General features: G+C 35.2%; 1 long non-coding RNA gene across 1 annotated transcript in view; it reads left to right on the top strand.

Moving 5' to 3' along the window:
• Positions 1-17,738, top strand: part of LOC134807428 (uncharacterized) — an 81,142-nt gene that overhangs the window by 35,247 nt on the left and 28,157 nt on the right. Inside the window, exon 3 of the long non-coding RNA XR_010147895.1 lies at positions 477-578. This is a non-coding gene — a long non-coding RNA (uncharacterized LOC134807428). The remainder of the gene's footprint in view (positions 1-476; positions 579-17,738) is intronic.

Here is a 17,738-nt window from a genome sequence, read left to right as displayed (position 1 = left end):
GTCAGAACTCAGGTACACAGGGCAATAAGTAGGAGGCAGCGTATAAATGCACAGAGGATTCCAGACAGAATCTTAAAGTAGTAAATGCACTTTCAAAAATGAAAAGGTTCGTTTCAAGGTCCTGCTTCTTTACACTGTTAGAAATATTATTCAGGAAAAGTCTTTTAAAGAAGCTCTGTTCACATAGTGTGCAATTTTATACACACAGGACAGTCAAGCTACCAGGGACTAGTTTTGTATTCTATAATTCATTTGCCACCTTCAACTGTTAGCTTGCATGTATGTTTACATAAGACTCTATTTTACATTTACTACCAGATCAAATAATATATATGCAGCACCAAGAGAAAGTATTCCTACTGCCCCTGCAATAATATCATTCACTAAAACTTTAAAATATAAGAGAGATGCCTTTCTAGCCATATACTTACTCTGTCTCTTTTTTTCCTCTCACTGTCTCTCTCTTCACTCAAAAGAAATAACTATCTTGGAATTTTACTGAGTTTATAAGCCTGCAAATAAGTTTACTGATATAACGAAAGTCAGGAGGGACAACATCTGAGCAAGATAAATCTGAGGTAAGAGAAAAGGAAAACGTATACAATGCTACAAAAACTATGAACTAATTAACATGAGACTCACACTTGATTTGTACGTATAGGCTTTGCCTGGTTATTGCATCTGTGTGTCTGACTAGAGAATGTTTTTAATGATTTCTGAACATCTTAAGTCCACTGGAAAACTACTATCTTACATAGAAAGAGTGAGCATAACATAAGTGACTAGTCTGACGGTAGCAGACCTAAAAGTAATAGACAGACATTAGGAAGGGAAGTACTTGAAGAGAGAGACTGAAAGAGAAACAGAGGTATATAGAGAGAAGGGTTAAAGAGGCAGCCAGTTCTGAAATGAAAGCTAAGAGGACATAATATTCTGATATAAATGATTTATGTACTCAACACATTATTGCCATTTACTTTCTGCACTGTGAAATATCAGCTAATGTTCTTAAACTTATATGGTTAGAAGGATCGGCTAGAAAACTTTTAAAACATTATTCCCCAGATCTATTCGTCTGTCTCTGAACCTCCACCCCACTTTATGGTTCAGGATGGCAGCTGGTCATTTTTTATGCATATATTTATTTACTTTTAAAGTATCTTGGCTATTTATTTATATACAGATGCATTACATATGCATGTATTAAGTTCAGGAGGTGATCCTGATTTCCAAAGACGTTTGGGAACCTCAGACTAATTTTGTGATTCACTGAAAGCTGGGTAGGAAGATATCTCTGCTTTTTTCTCTGCCTCCTTAGCTTTTCCTTCAAAATTAGAAGAAATACTAGTCACATTGAATGAGGTTTTAGGCCTGCCATTAAAACATAAGATTCACAGGATAAACTCTCTCTTCTGCTAGATTGATAAAAGGACTAGGATCTGAAGTTCTAACAAGTAGATGTGGCCAACATACTTCTTTTTCTGTTCCATTTAATCAAGATTTCTTTGATCCCTTTGATGATTTGTTTCTTGAAACCAATTTGAGGTAAGGTTTGGACTTATATGGAGAAACGTTCCTAAGAATTTCTCTCAAAGTAGTTAATTTATAGCTTTTTTCAAGTGTTAATTGTGACTCTGTAAAATAGAGATAATAACACTTATCTTCCTTCTGGTTTTGAAAGAGTATAAATAAATAATGTATATGTATGGCTAGAATTTAAATTTATTAATATGCTAATATATTCAGATATGCTAATATGTTCATATATGCTAATGTTTATATAACAAATATGTAAAATGGCATATAATATTATTTATATAGTTTACCAAAGATAGAATTGTGTTTCAACTACCAAACTAGATTTATAATATGCTCATGATCATTTTTAACATGCTCATGATCATATAACATGATCATTTTTCTAAAACAAATCACACTGCATGGTATATGGTCTCTGGTTGCTGACCCAGCCCAATATTTCCAGACATCTAATCTATTAATCTTTCATACTATTTTTAAAATTCATTAAATTCTTCATTCCATCTGCATATACAAAGAAAAGGGAAATCAGACCAATTCATGCTGTTGAAAAGTATTCTGAGATATGCAGCCTCGGTTATCAAAATAACATAGTCTTATAGTCAGAGACTTCAGATTACTGAACCATGCCAAAGTAAAAAGGAAACAAAATTAAATATATATTTCAAAAACAATTTTATAAGAGTTACAAGAGACTTCAACTATCTCACCTGCATTTGCTGTTAGTCTTTGAATAATTATTTAAACCTGTTAGGTGAAATTTTCTTCCTATTTAAAACATCACAATGATTATCTCTACCATATTTGAGTGTTGTAAGAATTAAATGTCATCATTTACATAGAAAACACTGTATCATTTCTGGCATATTTTAAGGGCTATATACAAGTTATCTATTTTTATTTACCATTATACTTATTTAACATCATAATGACAGAATTCATACTCCAGGAAGTCCTCTGTGTATTCTAACCTACTCCCTAAATTATTATTTTACAATTTCATTTGTATATTGTTATATATATATTGAATGCTGTGTGTATCCCCAAAATTCATATGCTGAAATCCTAATCTTTAGTATGATAGTATCAGGAGGTGAGGTCTTTGGCAGGTGATAAGATCTTGATGATGGAGCCCCCATGAATGGACCCTGGAGAGTTCCCTCACTCCTTCTGTCACTTGAGGGTACAGGAAGTAGTTAACCATCTTTGACCAGAAAATAGGACTTCACCAGAACCCAATAGTGCTGACATCCTGGAATAGGGCTTCCAGCCTACAGAACTGTAAGAAACAAATTTCTGTTATTTATAAGCTACCCTGTCTGTGTTAGTTTGTTGTAGCAGCCCCAACAAACCAAGACATACAAATAAAAACTTGTTTCAAAATATACATTTTAATTATTACAAAAATTACAGAAGGTTGACAGTTTTTATCCTCAATCCATCATTTTAGTATAAAACACAGCATAGTAATAGAAATATTTATATTTGTTATAAATAAGTTAAATGAGCCAATAAACTGATTCTACCTACTAAAATATATTTATAAAATGTATTAATTAATTATTTATTGATTTCTCCAAAAAAAGATACTATCACTGGCTATAGGAGCAATTTTAACATGACATTAAAGGAAATTTTCACACCAAACTGAAATTCGAACACTGGCTCCGGAAATTTTAATCGATGATGAAGTAGCACAAACATATAAAATATCTAGATATTTTTCAAAATATGAAGTAGCACAAACATATAAAATATCTAGATATTTTTCAAAATATTATTTATTTATTTATCTGTCCATCTATATAACCTGTCTCTTTGACAAGAGCCATTTTGAAAATTGCATTTTACAAAACATGAGATGCAAAATGACACTACTAACAAATCATTAGACTTTCCACTACTTGCACTGTAAAAATATATCCAGAATTTTGCCTAACATCAAACTTAAGAAAATGATCTTGCTTTTGAGAAGGTGTTAAATAAGTCATGATAGGCCAAAGCTTAGAGTTCAACAACTAGGAAAACTTGGATTAAAAATATTAATCGTATTTTTAAGATACCCATGTGCTGTCGAAGCAACAAAAAATAGATTAACAGGAATTTTACAGAAGAAAAGGACTTTCTGAAGTAAGTTGACAATCTGAGGCAGTGTATTTGCTTATTTGCAAATTCTTGTCATGAACTAAAAATCAAACTTGCTCAGGTAGAAAAAATCTGTGGGATGAAAGAGTAATCAACAGAACTTTACCCATCATCAGTTGTTGATCAGACACATTGGAAACTTATGAGGATTCAAACAAATGACTTGTTCTTCTGTTAGATATTTTCTAAACACTGTTCTCCACCAGAGGCTAGGGTGTCAGAGTAATAGCTTCTAAGTGGCAAAGTAAAATTTCCTATAGTTTTATAAATTATAGCAATCAAAAAATTGTTGAAAATTCATTGCTTTTTTCAAACATTAATGTATTTTTAAGTTCATATAGTTGAGAAAATGGGCTGAAACTTTTGAATATCCAAGTTGAGATATCCTAATGTTTCGGGGCTGAGAAAATGGAGAGCTAACATACATTCAAACTGACAATGTGAAGAATCATGTACTAGACAGGGACTAAAAAAAGAAGTGTGAATCTTAATACACCTAAGCTCCTACCATTTGTTTGGATTCGAATGATTAATCTCTTACTAGTTTTCAAAAAGAATAGAAATAAAAATATTTTTGGTGAAAACTAACATTATCTCAACACTGTCCATCACACAGCCAACAATTACTAGATAGTCGACATGGCAAGAAAATATGGCTTATAATTAATGTAAAAAAAACAGAAAATAGATGGATATCCACAGTTTTTTAATATTTTTGACTTAACAGAAAATAATTATCATTAATATGTCACAGAAAACAGAAAAGAATAGATGGATCAAATATTTGAAAAGATTAATGTCACCAAAGAACTGGAATGTGTAAAACAGAATCAAATGAACATTCTAGAATTTAAAAATGCAAACTGATGTCAAAGAATTCAAAGTTTGGTTAAATTATACTTTGGATAATATAGAACAGTGTTATTAAACTCAAACATACATTTAATATAATTACTGATTAGCTAAAATTTACTATTGACATTTTGCCCACTGTTTTTTGAATGTTTTATAGTTCCTTCATTTTTTTTCCTTTCTTTTTGTTTTTCTTTGTGATTTGTTGATTTTTTTTTTTTTGCAGTGGCATATTTTGATTCCTTTCTCTTTATCCTTTGGGTTTCTACTAATGTTTATTTTTCTTTCTGGTTACCATAGGGCTTACATTAAATATCTTATTGTTATAGATTTCATTTTAAGGTGATAACAACATCAATTGCATACAAAACTCTATATTTTTACTTTTCCCTGCCACTACATTCTATGCTATTGATGTCACAATAGCCAAAACATTCCTAAGCTAAAACAACAAAGCCAGAGGCATCACACTACCCAATTTCAAACTAAACACCAAAGTTACAGTAACCCTAACAGCATAGTACTGGTTAAAAAAAAAAAAAAAAAAAAAATATATATATATATATATATATACACATAAATATATATATACACACACATAAATATATATACACATATATACATAAATATATATACATACACATATATATATATACACACACATATATATATATATATATATAGAGAGAGAGAGAGAGAGACCAATGGAACAAGATACAAAACTCAGAAATACAGCCTGATTCTCATCTGATTCTCAACAAGGTCAACAAAAACAAGCAATGTGGAAAAAGACTCCTTATTTGATAAATGATGCCGGGATAACTGGCTAGCCAATATGCAGACGAGTGAAGCTGGACCCCTACCTTTCACCACATACAGAAATTAACTCAAAATGGATCAAATATTTAAATGTATGACTTCAAACTATAAAAATCATAGAAGACAAACTAGGAAATACTTTTCTTATCACTGACCTTTGTAAAGACTTTTTGGCTAAGTTCCCAAAAGCAATTGCAACAACAGAAATTGACAAGTGGAGCCTAAGATTAAACTAAAGAGCTTCCACACAGCCAAAGAAACTATTGAAGCAGTAAATAGAAACCTATGGAATGGGATAAGAGATTCACAAACTATGTGTCTAAGGCCTAATATCCAGAATTCATAGATAACTTAAATAAATCTACATACAAAAACAACTCCATTAAAAAAATGGGCAAAGGGCATGAGCAGCCACTTCTCAAAAGAAGAGATATACGCAGCCAAAACACATATGAAAAAATGTTTATCATTTGTAATTATTAGAGAAATGCAAATCAAAATCACAATGAGATACCATCTCACACCAGTCAGAATGACTATTATCAAAAAGTCAAAAAACAACAGATGATATTAAGGCTCAGGAGAAAAGGGAATGCTTAGACATTGTTGATGGGAAGGTAACTTAGTTCAGCCACTGTGAAAACCAGTTCGGAGATTTCTCAAAGAACTTAAAGCAGAGCTACAATTTGACCTAGCAGTACCATTACTGGTATCTATTCAAAGGAAAATAAATCATTCTACCAAAAAGACGCATGCACCCGTGTGTTCATCACTGCACTGTTCACAATAGCAAAGACATGGAATCAACCAAGGAGCCTATCAATGTTAGATTGGATTTTAAATGTGGTACATAGACACCATGAAATATTATGCAGCAATAAAAAAATAAAATCATGTCCTTTGCAGCAACATAGGTACAGTTGGAGACCATAATCCGAAGCAAATGAATGCGGGAACAGAAAAACAAATGCCATGTGTTCTCACTTATAAGTGGAAACTAAACATGAGCTCACATGGATATAAACATGGCAACAATAGACACTGCATGCTACTAAAGTGGAGAGGGAGGCAGGGGTATGGGTGGAAAAACTACCTATCAGATACTATGCTCACTACCTGAGTGATGGGATATGTACCCAAAACCTCAGTGTCACACAATATTCTCACTTAAAAAACCTGTACATGTACCCTCTGTATCTAAAACTAAAGTTGAAATTTAAAAAACAGTAACAAAAATAAATTATTGTCAACTGATAAGGTACAATTTACATCTGCCATATTACCAGGTAATTGATTTCTATATGCCAAATATCCTTCTTTTTCTTCTGTTCCTCCATTATTGTCTTCTTTTGTGTACATGTTATCTAGTGTGGCATTTTAATTCTCTTATTAAAACAATAGTTTCCATTACTATAATAAAATAAAATACAGTAAAAATAAAAATAATGGGTAAAACAGAAGATAACTCAAGGAATATCCGAACAAAGCCAAAATTTAGCCTTTATGTAATTGAAGTACAATAAAGAGAAGATAGAAAGATGAGATAGTAGTAGTTTTGGAAAAAACGTGGTAGGGAATTTCCCAAAACTGCTGAAAGATATCAACCCACATACTTCAGTTCTCAGAAAACAAAGCAAGAAAAATGCATACAAACATAATGAAAAAAAAACAAAGAAAGAGAAGAAAATATATAGAGAGAGACAGAGAGGGAAAGAGAGAGAGATTATAAGAATAATCATAGTAGACCCCTTAATTTGTCCCTCTAATAAACCTGTTGATCTGGTCTTCCCTGCGGCCAGAATCTCCCCTTCAACAAAATGGGTGTTCCTTTTTTCATTCCACTTCATGGAGAAGATGATTTGAAGGGCCACATGAAGTTATTTGCTTGTTTGATGCATTTTCCAAAAGTATAGATCTCACGAATCAGATATCCCATGCAGATGATGCCAATATTTACCAAGACTTCAAGCAACCTAAGTGTTATCTGTCAAGGCAATTTGCCTCTTACTGATTTTGACATCACCACATTTGTTGATTAGTTCTTTTACTAACTTCAGGTTCAGGTACCCCAATGCAATATACGGTTCCACAATCCTCAGAATGTTATTTGAAGCATTGTTGAGCTTAACAAAGGTTGCGTTGATGATCTGACAAAGGGAAAGAAGCTGCAACATCTTTTGGACCTTTGGGCTCACACTATTGATACTTCTGGTCCTGATGACAAATAGCAATTTGGGTTCTGCAGGTATGTAAAAGTTGCCAGCTTTTCTTGCCAGCCTACCCATTCAAATCTCAATTTTGTACATCTGCTCATATTCCTCAAGGTAGTGTTTAGTTTCTTCATAGATGCGTTTTCTTCTTTGCTTTCAAAGCATTTATGGGTAAACTTCTTTCTCAGGTACTCGATCTTCCGCTCTGCAAAATTCCCTCACTTTTTCTTAAGGGTTTCTGCCACAACAGAGACCTGCTTTATCTTCTCTTCAGTATCCTCCATGGTTCCAGCTGGAAAAGATCCATTTTAACTATTTTTAAGTGTACAGTTTGGTGATATGAAGTATATTCACATTGTTGTGAGGCAGATTTCCACAGCTTTTTCATTTTGCAAACCAAAGCCTATATTCATGAAACACTGCCCTCCACCCTAGCCCTTGGTATTCACTACTCTACTTTCTATTTCTGTGAGTTTAACTACTTTAGATTCCTTATAAAAGTGAAATAATACAGTATTTGTCTTTTTGTGACTGGCTTATTTCAGTTAACACAATATCTGCCACATTCATTCACACAATAGCATATGCCAGTATGCCTTTACTTTTTTAAAAAAAATTTGTGTATTTAATGGAATACTATAAAATACTGAAAATTAACTAGGTATTTCTTTTTTTAATTTTTTAAAATTAGGTTTATTACATGATCTGCTTTTTTTATTATTATTATACTTTAAGTTCTAGGGTACATGTGCACAATGTGCAGGTTTGTTACATATGTATACATGAGCCATGCTGGTGTGCTGCACCCATTAACTCGTCATTTACATTAGGTATAATCCTGCCCCCCTTCCCCCACCCCACGATAGGCCCTGGTGTGTGATGTTCCCCACCCTATGTCCAAGTGTTCTCATTGTTCAATTCCCACCTATGAGTGAAAACATGCGGTGTTTGCTTTTCTGTCCTTGCCATAGTTTGCTCAGAATGAACTTTAAAGTAGTTTTTTCCAATTCTGTGAAGAAAGTCATTGGTAGCTTGATGGGGATGGCATTGAATCCATAATTTACCTTGGGAGGTATGGCCATTTTCACAGTATTGATTCTTCCTATCCATGAGCATGGAATGTTCTTCCATTTGTCTGTATCCTCTTTTATTTCATTGAGCAGTGGTTTGTAGTTCTCCTTGAAGAGGTCCTTCACATCCCTTGTAAGTTGGATTCCTAGGTATTTTATTCTCTTTGAAGCAATTGTGAGTGGGAGTTCACTCATGATTTGGCTCTCTGTTTGTCTGTTAATGGTGTATAGGAATGCTTGTGATTTTTGCACATTGATTTTGTATCCTGAGACTTTGCTGAAGTTGCTTATCAGCTTAAGGAGATTTTGGGCTGAGACAATGGGGTTTTCTAAATATACCATCATGTCATCTGCAAAAAGGACAACTTGACTTCCTCTTTTCCTAATTGAATACCCTTTATTTCTTTCTCCTGCCTGATTGCTCTGGCCAGAACTTCCAACACTATGTTGAATAGGAGTGGTGAGAGAGGGCATCCCTGTCTTGTGCCAGTTTTCAAAGGGAATGCTTCCAGTTTTTGCCCATTCAGTATGATATTGGCTGTGGGTTTGTCATAAATAGCTCTTATTATTTTGAGATACGTCCCATCAATACCTAGTTTATTGAGAGTTTTTAGCATGAAGCCCTGTTGAATTTTGTTGTCTTTTCTGCATCTATTGAGATAATCGTATGGTTTTTGTCTTTGGCTCTGTTTATATGATGGATTATGTTTATTGATTTATATGTGTTGAACCAGCCTTTCATCCCTGGGATGAAGCCAACTTGATCATGGTGGATAAGCTTTTTGATGTGCTGCTGGATTCGGTTTGCCAGTATTTTATTGAGGATTTTTGCATCAATGTTCATCAGGGATATTGGTCTAAAATTCTCTTTTTTGTGTGTGTGTCTCTGCCAGGCTTTGGTATCAGGATGATGCTGGCCTCATAAAATGAGTTAGGGAGGATTCCCTCTTTTGCTATTGATTAGAATAGTTTCAGAAGGAATTGTATCAGCTCCTCTTTGTACCTCTGGTAGAATTCGGCTGTGAATCTGTCTGGTCCTGGACTGTTTTTGTTGGTAGGCTATTAACTATGGCCTCAATTTCAGAGCCTGTTATTGGTCTATTCAGGGATTCAACTTCTTCCTGGTTTAGTCTTGGGAGGGTGTATGTGTCCAGGAGTTTATCCATTTCTTCTAGATTTTCTAGTTTATTTGCATAGAGGTGTTTATAGTATTCTCTGATGGTAGTTTGTATTTCTGTGGGATTGGTGGTGATATCTCCTTTATCATTTTTTATTGCGTCTATTTGATTCTTCTCTCTTTTCTTCTTTTTCAGTCTTGCTAGCGGTCTATCAATTTTGTTGATCTTTTCAAAAAACCAGCTCCTGAATTCATTGATTTTTTGGAAGGGTTTTTTATGTCTCTATCTCCTTCAGGTCTGGTCTGATCTTAGTTATTTCTTGCCTTCTTCTAGCTTTTCGATGTGTTCACTCTTGCTTCTCTAGTTCTTTTAATTGTGATGTTAAGGTGTGAATTTTAGATCTTTCCTGCTTTCTCCTGTGGGCATTTAGTGCTATAAATTTCCCTCTACACACTGCTTTAAACGTGTCCCAGAGATTCTGGTATGCTGTGTCTTTGTTCTCATTGGTTTTAAAGAACATCTTTATTTCTGCCTTCATTTTGTTATGTACCCAGTAGTCATTCAGGAACAGGTTGTTCAGTTTCCATGTAGTTGAGCAGTTTTGAGTGAGTTTCTTAATCCTGAGTTCTAGTTTGATTGCACTGTAGTCTGAAAGACAGTTTGTTATAATTTCTATTCTTTTACATTTGCTGAGGAGTGCTTTACTTCCAACTATGTGGTCAATTTTGGAATAAGTGCGATGTGGTGCTGAGAAAAATGTGTATTCTGTTGATTTTGGGTGAAGAGTTCTGTAGATGTCTATTAGGTCCACTTGGTGCAGAGCTGAGTTCAATTCCTGGATATCCTCGTTAACTTTCTGTCTCGTTGATCTGTCTAATGTTGACAGTGGGATGTTAAAGTCTCCCATGATTATTGTGTGGGAGTCTAAGTCTCTTTGTAGATAAGGACTTGCTTTATGAATCTGGGTGCTCCTGTGTTGGGTGCATATACATTTAGGATAGTTAGCTCTTCTTGTTGAATTGATCCCTTTACCATTATGTAATGGCCTTCTTTGTTTCTTTTGATATTTATTGGTTTAAAGTCTGTTTTATCAGAGAGTAGGATTGCAACCCCTGCTTTTTTTTGTTTTCCATTTGCTTGGTAGATCTTCCTCCATCCCTTTATTTTGAGCCTATGTGTGTCTCTGCAGGTGAGATGGGTCTCCTGAATACAGCACACTGATGGGTCTTGACTCTTTATCCAATTTGCCAGTCTGTGTCTTTTAATTGGAGCATTTAGCTCATTTACATTTAAGATTAATATTGTTATGTGTGAATTTGATCCTGTCATTATGATGTTAGCTGGTTATTTCACTAATTAGTTGATGCAGTTTCTTCCTAGCATCAATGGTCTTTACAATTTGGCATGTTTTTGCAGTGGCTGGTACCGGTTGTTCCTTTCCATGTTTAGTGCTTCCTTCAGGAGCTCTTGTAAGGCAGGCCTGGTGCCTCACAAAATCTCTCAGCATTTGCTTGTCTATAAAGGATTTTATTTCTCCTTCACTTATGAAGCTTAGTTTAGCTAGATATGAAATTCTGGGTTGAAAATTCTTTTCTTTAAGAATGTTGAATATTGGCCCCCACTCTCTTCTGGCTTGTAGAGTTTCTGCTGAGAGATCTGCTGTTAGTCTAATGGGCTTCCCTTTGTGGGTAACCCAACCTTTCTCTCTGGCTGCCTTAACATTTTTTCCTTCATTTCAACTTTGGTGAATCTGACAATTATGTGTCTTGCAGTTGCTCTTCTCGAGGAGTATCTTTGTGGCATTCTCGGTATTTCCTGAATTTGAGTGTTGGCCTGCCTTGCTAGGTTGGAGAAGTTCTCCTGGATAATATCTTGAAGAGTGTTTTCCAACTTGTTTACATTCTCCCCATCACCTTCAGGTACACCAATCAAACATAGATTTGGTCTTTTCACATAGTCCCATATTTCTTGGAGGCTTTGTTTGTTTCTTTTTACTCATTTCTCTCTAAACTTCTCTTCTCACTTCATTTCATTCATTTGATCTTCAATCACTGATACCCTTTCTTCACTAGATCAAATCAGCTACTGAAGCTTGTGTATGCATCACGTAGTTCTTGTGCCATGGTTTTCAGGTCCATCAGGTCATTTAAGGTCCTCTCTATGCTGTTTATTCTATTTAGCCATTTGTCTAATCTTTTTTCAAGGTTTTTAGCTTCTTTGCGATGGGTTCGAACATCCTCCTTTAGCTTGGAGAAGTTTGTTATTACCGATCATCTGAAGCCTTCTTCTCTCAACTCGTCAAAGTCATTCTCTGTCCAGCTTTGTTCCATTGCTGGTGAGGAGCTGGGTTCCCTTGGAGGAGAAGAGGTGCTCTGATTTATAGAATTTTCAGCTTTTCTGCTGTGGTTTCTCCCCATGTTCATGGTTTTATCTTCCTTTGGTCTTTGATGATGGTGACGTAGAGATGGGGTTTTGGTGTGGATGTCCTTTCCATTTGTTAGTTTTCCTTCTAACAGTCAGGACCCTTGGCTGCAGGTCTGTTGGAGTTTGCTGGAGGTCCACTCCAGACCCTGTTTGCCTGGGTATCACCAGCGGAGGCTGCAGAACAGCAAATATTGCAGAACGGCAAATGTTGCTGCCTGATCCTTCCTCTGGAAGCTTCGTCTCAGAGGGGCACCCAGCCATGTAAGATGTCAGTCAGCCCCTACTGGGAGGTGCCTCCCAGTTAGGCTACTTGGGGGTCAGGGACCCACTTGATGAGGGAGTCTGTCCATTCTCAGATCTCAAACTCTGGGCTGGAAGAATTACTACTCTCCTCAAAGCTGTCAGACAGGGACGTTTAAGTCTGCAGCAGTTTCTGCTGCCTTTTGTTCAGCTATGCCCTGAACATAAGCTATGCCTTTTGTTCAGCTATGCCCTGAACATTTTCTTCAGATTCACCCCAGAGGTGGAATCTACAGAGGCAGGCAGGCCTCCTTGAGCTGCAGTGGGCTCCACCCAGTTTGAGCTTCCCAGATGCTTTATTTATCTACTCAAGCCTCAGCAATGGCGGACACCCCTCCCCCAGCCTCGCTGCCGCCTTGCAGTTAGATCTCAGACCGCTGTGCTAGCAGTGAGTGAGGCTCTGTGGGTGTGGGACCCTCCAAGCCAAGCATGGGATATAATCTCCTGGTGTGCTCTTTGCTAAGACCATTGGAAAAGCACAGTATTAGGGTGGGAGTTTCTCAATTTTCCAGGTACCATCTTTCACAGCTTCCCTTGGCTAGGAAAGGGAATTCCCCAACCCCTTGAGCTTCTCGGGTGAGGCGATGCCCTGCCCCGCTTCAGCTCAGGCTCTGTGGACTGCACTCACTGTCCGACAAGCCCCAGTGAGATGAACCCAGTACCTCAGTTGGAAATGCAGGAATCACCAGTCTTCTGTGTCACTCATGCTGGGAGCTGGAGACTGGAGATGTTCCTATTTGGCCATCTTGGAACCCCCACCTTTACTTCTAAGGCTGAATAACATTCCATTGTGTGTGTCCGTGTTATATATAAAATTTAAAAAATAAAGTATGGACACATACTTTATTTTTCTAATCTCAACTTTTATTTTAGGTTTGTGGTGGTATGTTTGTAGGTTTGTTATATGTTAAGTTGTGTGTTGTTGGTGTTTGGTGTACAAATGATTTCTTCAGTGAGGTAGTAAGCATAACATCTGATAGACTGTTTTTCAACACTTACCCTCCTCCCAACCTCTTGCTTCAAGTACGCCCCAGTGTCTATTGCTCCTATATTTGTGTCCATGCGTACTCAATGTCTAGCTCTCACTTATAAGTCAGAACATTCAGTGTTTGGTTCTCTGATCCTGCTTTAATTCACTTAGGAAAATGGCCTCCAGCTGCTTCCATGTTGCTGCAAAGGATGTGATTTCATACAAAAAAAGCAGGTAACAATCCTATTGAAATTATTCCAAAAAATCAAGGAGGAAGGACTCCTCCCTAACTAATTTTATGAGGTCAGTATCTTTCTGATAACAAAATCTAGCAAAGACAATACCTAAAAAGAAAACTCCATATCCTTGATGAACCTAGATGCAAAAATACTCAACAAAATACTAGCAAGCCAAACTCAAAAGCACATCAAAGAGCTAATACACCATAATCAGGTAGACTTTACCCTTGGGATGCAAGGTTTGTTCAAGATATGCATATCAATAAATATGATTCATCTCAACAGAACTAAAGACAAAAACTACATGATCATCTCAATGAATTCAGAAAAGACTTCCAATAAAATCCAACATTCTTCATATTAAAAACCCTCAACAAACTAGGCATTGAAGGAACATACCTCAAAATAATAAGAGCCATTTATAACAAACCCACAGCCAACATCATACTGAATGGGCAAAAACTAGAAGCATTCACCTTGAGAACCAGACCAAGACAAGGATGCCCAGTCTCACAACTCCTATTCAACATAGTACTGGAAGTCCTAGTCAGATCAATCAGGCAAGAGAAGGAAATAACAGGCATCCAAACAGGGAAAGAGGAAGTCAAACTGTCTCTCTTTACAGACCATATGATTCTATACTCAAAATACCCCATAGTCTACCCAGAAGCTCCCAATGCTGATAAACAACTTCAGTAAAGTTTCTAGACACAAAATCAATGTAAATATTTTGTTCATTTACCCCTTCATGACATTGAAGTTGCTTCCATCTTTATTGTGAATAATGCTTTTATAAACATGGATGTGCAAGTATCTCTCCAAGCTCCTTCTTTTAATTCTTTTGGATATATACCTAGAATTGAGATTATTAGATCATATAGTAGTTCTATTTTTAATTTTTTGAGGACGCTCCATACTGTTTTCTATAGGAGTGGTAAAACTCTACAACTCCACTAACAGTGGTCAAGGGTTTTAGTTTCTCCATATTTTTACCAACACTTGTTATCTTGTGGTTTTTGTTTGTTTTGTTTTTGATAGCAGCTATCCTAACAGATACTTTTGAAAGATCATTTCACTGGTTACAAAATTCTAGCTTGGCATTTTTTTCTTTCAATACTTAAATATTTAATGCATTGTCTTTTTTCCTATATGGTTCCTAAAGAGAAGATTCATGACAGTCTTATACTTGTTCCTCTATTGGTAAGTTTTTTTTTCTGGTTGCTTTTTATTCAAGTTATTTGTTTTCTTTAGTTTTCTGCAGTTTAAACACAATGTCCCTAGGTTCAGATTTTTTTTGTATGTATCCTGTTTAATGTTTGCTTCTGGGATCTATGATTTGGTGTCTCTCATTAATTTTGGAAAATTCTCACCAATGTTGACTTTAAATATTTCTTCTACTCCTTTCTGTTTTTTCTTTCTAGTATTCCCACTACACATGTTACATTTTTTGTAATTTTGTCACCATTCTTGAATATTTGATTCCATTTTATTCATTATTTTTTCTCTTCACATTCAGTTCGGAAAGTTTCCGTTGACATATCTTTAAGTTCAGTGATTCTTTCCTTGGCCATGTCCAGTCTACTAAAGAGCCCACTGAAGATACTCTCTATTGTGTTACATTTTTTCTAGCATTTCCTTTTGTTTTTAGATATTTTATCTTTCTGCATACATTATCCATTTTTCTTACATGTTATCTACTTTGTATGTTAGAGCCTAAACATCTTCATCATAGTTATTTTAGATTTTCTATCAAATGATTCCAAAACCTCTATCATATCCAAATCTGCTTTGTCTTTTTGGACTCTTAGTGTGCCTTATAACTTTTTATTGAAAGCTGTTGATGACTGATGCATCTGGTAATAGGAACATTTAGGTATTTTCCCACCAGTTAGTGAATCCAATGACTTCTGCTCCTAGTAAGCTAATTTTGGCTGTGATTCTAAATATTTGTCTATATCTCTAGTTTTTAGGATGGTGGCTTCTCCTGTGACCTCAGTTCTCTGATGAATCTAAGAAAAGTCAGTGGTTATCAGCTTATTCTACTTTCTTTTTTATTGTGGATGTAAGAATGATGACTTCCAAGCTTCATGCTCTTTAGATATTGGAACTGAATCAAGAATTCCTAAGTGTTGCTTTTAATACTGTGGTTTTATAACAGAGAGCTATTATTTCTATGAACACCTATATATACATTTATATACATGCTCTTTTACTTTTTAAAAATATGTAGAATATTAAAGTTTAATTCAAACATAATTCTACCTCTCTTTTACCCAAATTTTACAAAACAAGAAGTGAGCGTTTTTACCTACTGAACTCCTTGGCTTTTCCACTTCACTCCACTCAGGGCTAATTATTATTTTCTGATTATTATATATCTTTCCTGACTTTACCTAAAAGTATACAGATGCACACATATACTTTTAAAGCAAAAGTTGAATCATGTTTTATCAATTGCTCTGTAACCTCAAGATACTTAACTCCATACAGAAAGATAGTGGAAAGAATAAAAGCAATAGGACCAAATTACATTTTGCTACATAATAACTCTACCGTAGGTGCTCTTGGCTAGTTTTGTAATGGTTATCATCCGTAGCAGGCATTTGTTGAGCATCTATTTTGTTGAAAGCACCCTAGTAGATGTGGGATAATAAGGGAGGATTGCAGAAGCAAAACATACATATCTGAATATTGCACTAGAAATTAAAGAGAGTATGGTATTAAAAATAAAAAAACTAACACAAATATATAACTGCTTTAAGTTATAGGAGAAAAACATTACTATCTTATGCAACTGCATTGTTTTCATTTGGGTAGGATGTGGGTAGAAATACAATAATTTGGATTTGAGAGCCATATAATTCAGGGAAGAAATCTTGAGCCAAACAAATAGTAAAATTTTTGTTAAGCTAACTTATATTGGCCATCTATCTTGTGCCTTTTCTCTTCTAGAAATTTTGCATGTATTAATACATTTAATACTCAACAATCCTATGAGATAGATACTCTTCTTATCTCCAGTTTTGCTCTGAGGAGATTGAGACATAGAAAGAGCAACAACTTGCCCAAGTTTATGCAGGTTTTGAAGCAAGATATTCTCTAGATCCAGTGCTTTTCACAATGCTAAATCCAGAAGGTGGACGCATATATCATTTGGGGAGGGGAAAACAGTAATGTTGGAAAAGTAAATTAAAGCTTAACTTTGCAGGCTTCTGAATGCCAAGCTAAGTATTTTGAATAATTTTTCCCCAAGCAATATGGAATCAATGAAAACTCGACCAGAGGAATAGCTTGTACAAAAGAGTGTTTTAAGATAATTAACTTAATAGCAGTATATGGAATCATCTGCGTCTGAATAGACAAAAAGCAGAATAATTATTGAGAAATTTGTTTCAATAGTTAAGTAATGAAGGGGTGAGTGCCTATTTAAAGGTAATGGCAAGAAATAACAAAATCAAAGGGCAGACATTTCAGTCATATTCCTCCTTTAATTCTGCCAGAGGCACTATTATTATCACACCAAAAAGAAAAAATGGCTTTCATAGTCTGAAATGTCAAACGCAAAAGAGCTTGCCTCTTAGTCTGGCCAAACACAAGATTGGGCAGATGAAAAAAATTCTCAATTGCCATTCAATACATATGCCAACCTTCAGCACTTTCTAAAAGATGTTTTATAATATGAAATTGTAAATGATGTACATATTTGAAAAGTTGAAAGATAAAGATACTCATGATGAGGTCAAAATACATATGTTAATGTACCATATATTACCTTTAGTGAAGGAGCCATTCTCAAAGAGGTAAGCAGCAAAAGGCTTTTAACTGAGGCAGCACAAATTAAGAGGAGCCTCATTAAAGCATAAGCACCTGAGAAAATGAAAGAATACAAAAACAAAAGCAAGATCTGAAAAACAGATATTTTCAGGCAGAGAGTAGAACATTCAATAATATAATAAGAAAAGGCATTATAATAGAAAAAGGAGAAAGCATAAACACCTCTGGTGCACAGACAAAAATAATAATTGTTTTTAGAAACCAGGAGATGGGTTCCA

Source organism: Pan troglodytes, chromosome 10 (assembly GCF_028858775.2).
Source record: "Pan troglodytes isolate AG18354 chromosome 10, NHGRI_mPanTro3-v2.0_pri, whole genome shotgun sequence".
In the NCBI taxonomy this organism is placed as follows: domain Eukaryota; kingdom Metazoa; phylum Chordata; class Mammalia; order Primates; family Hominidae; genus Pan; species Pan troglodytes.
The sequence above is the reverse complement of the archived record's forward strand: the minus strand, read 5'-3'. Positions and strand labels throughout refer to the sequence as shown.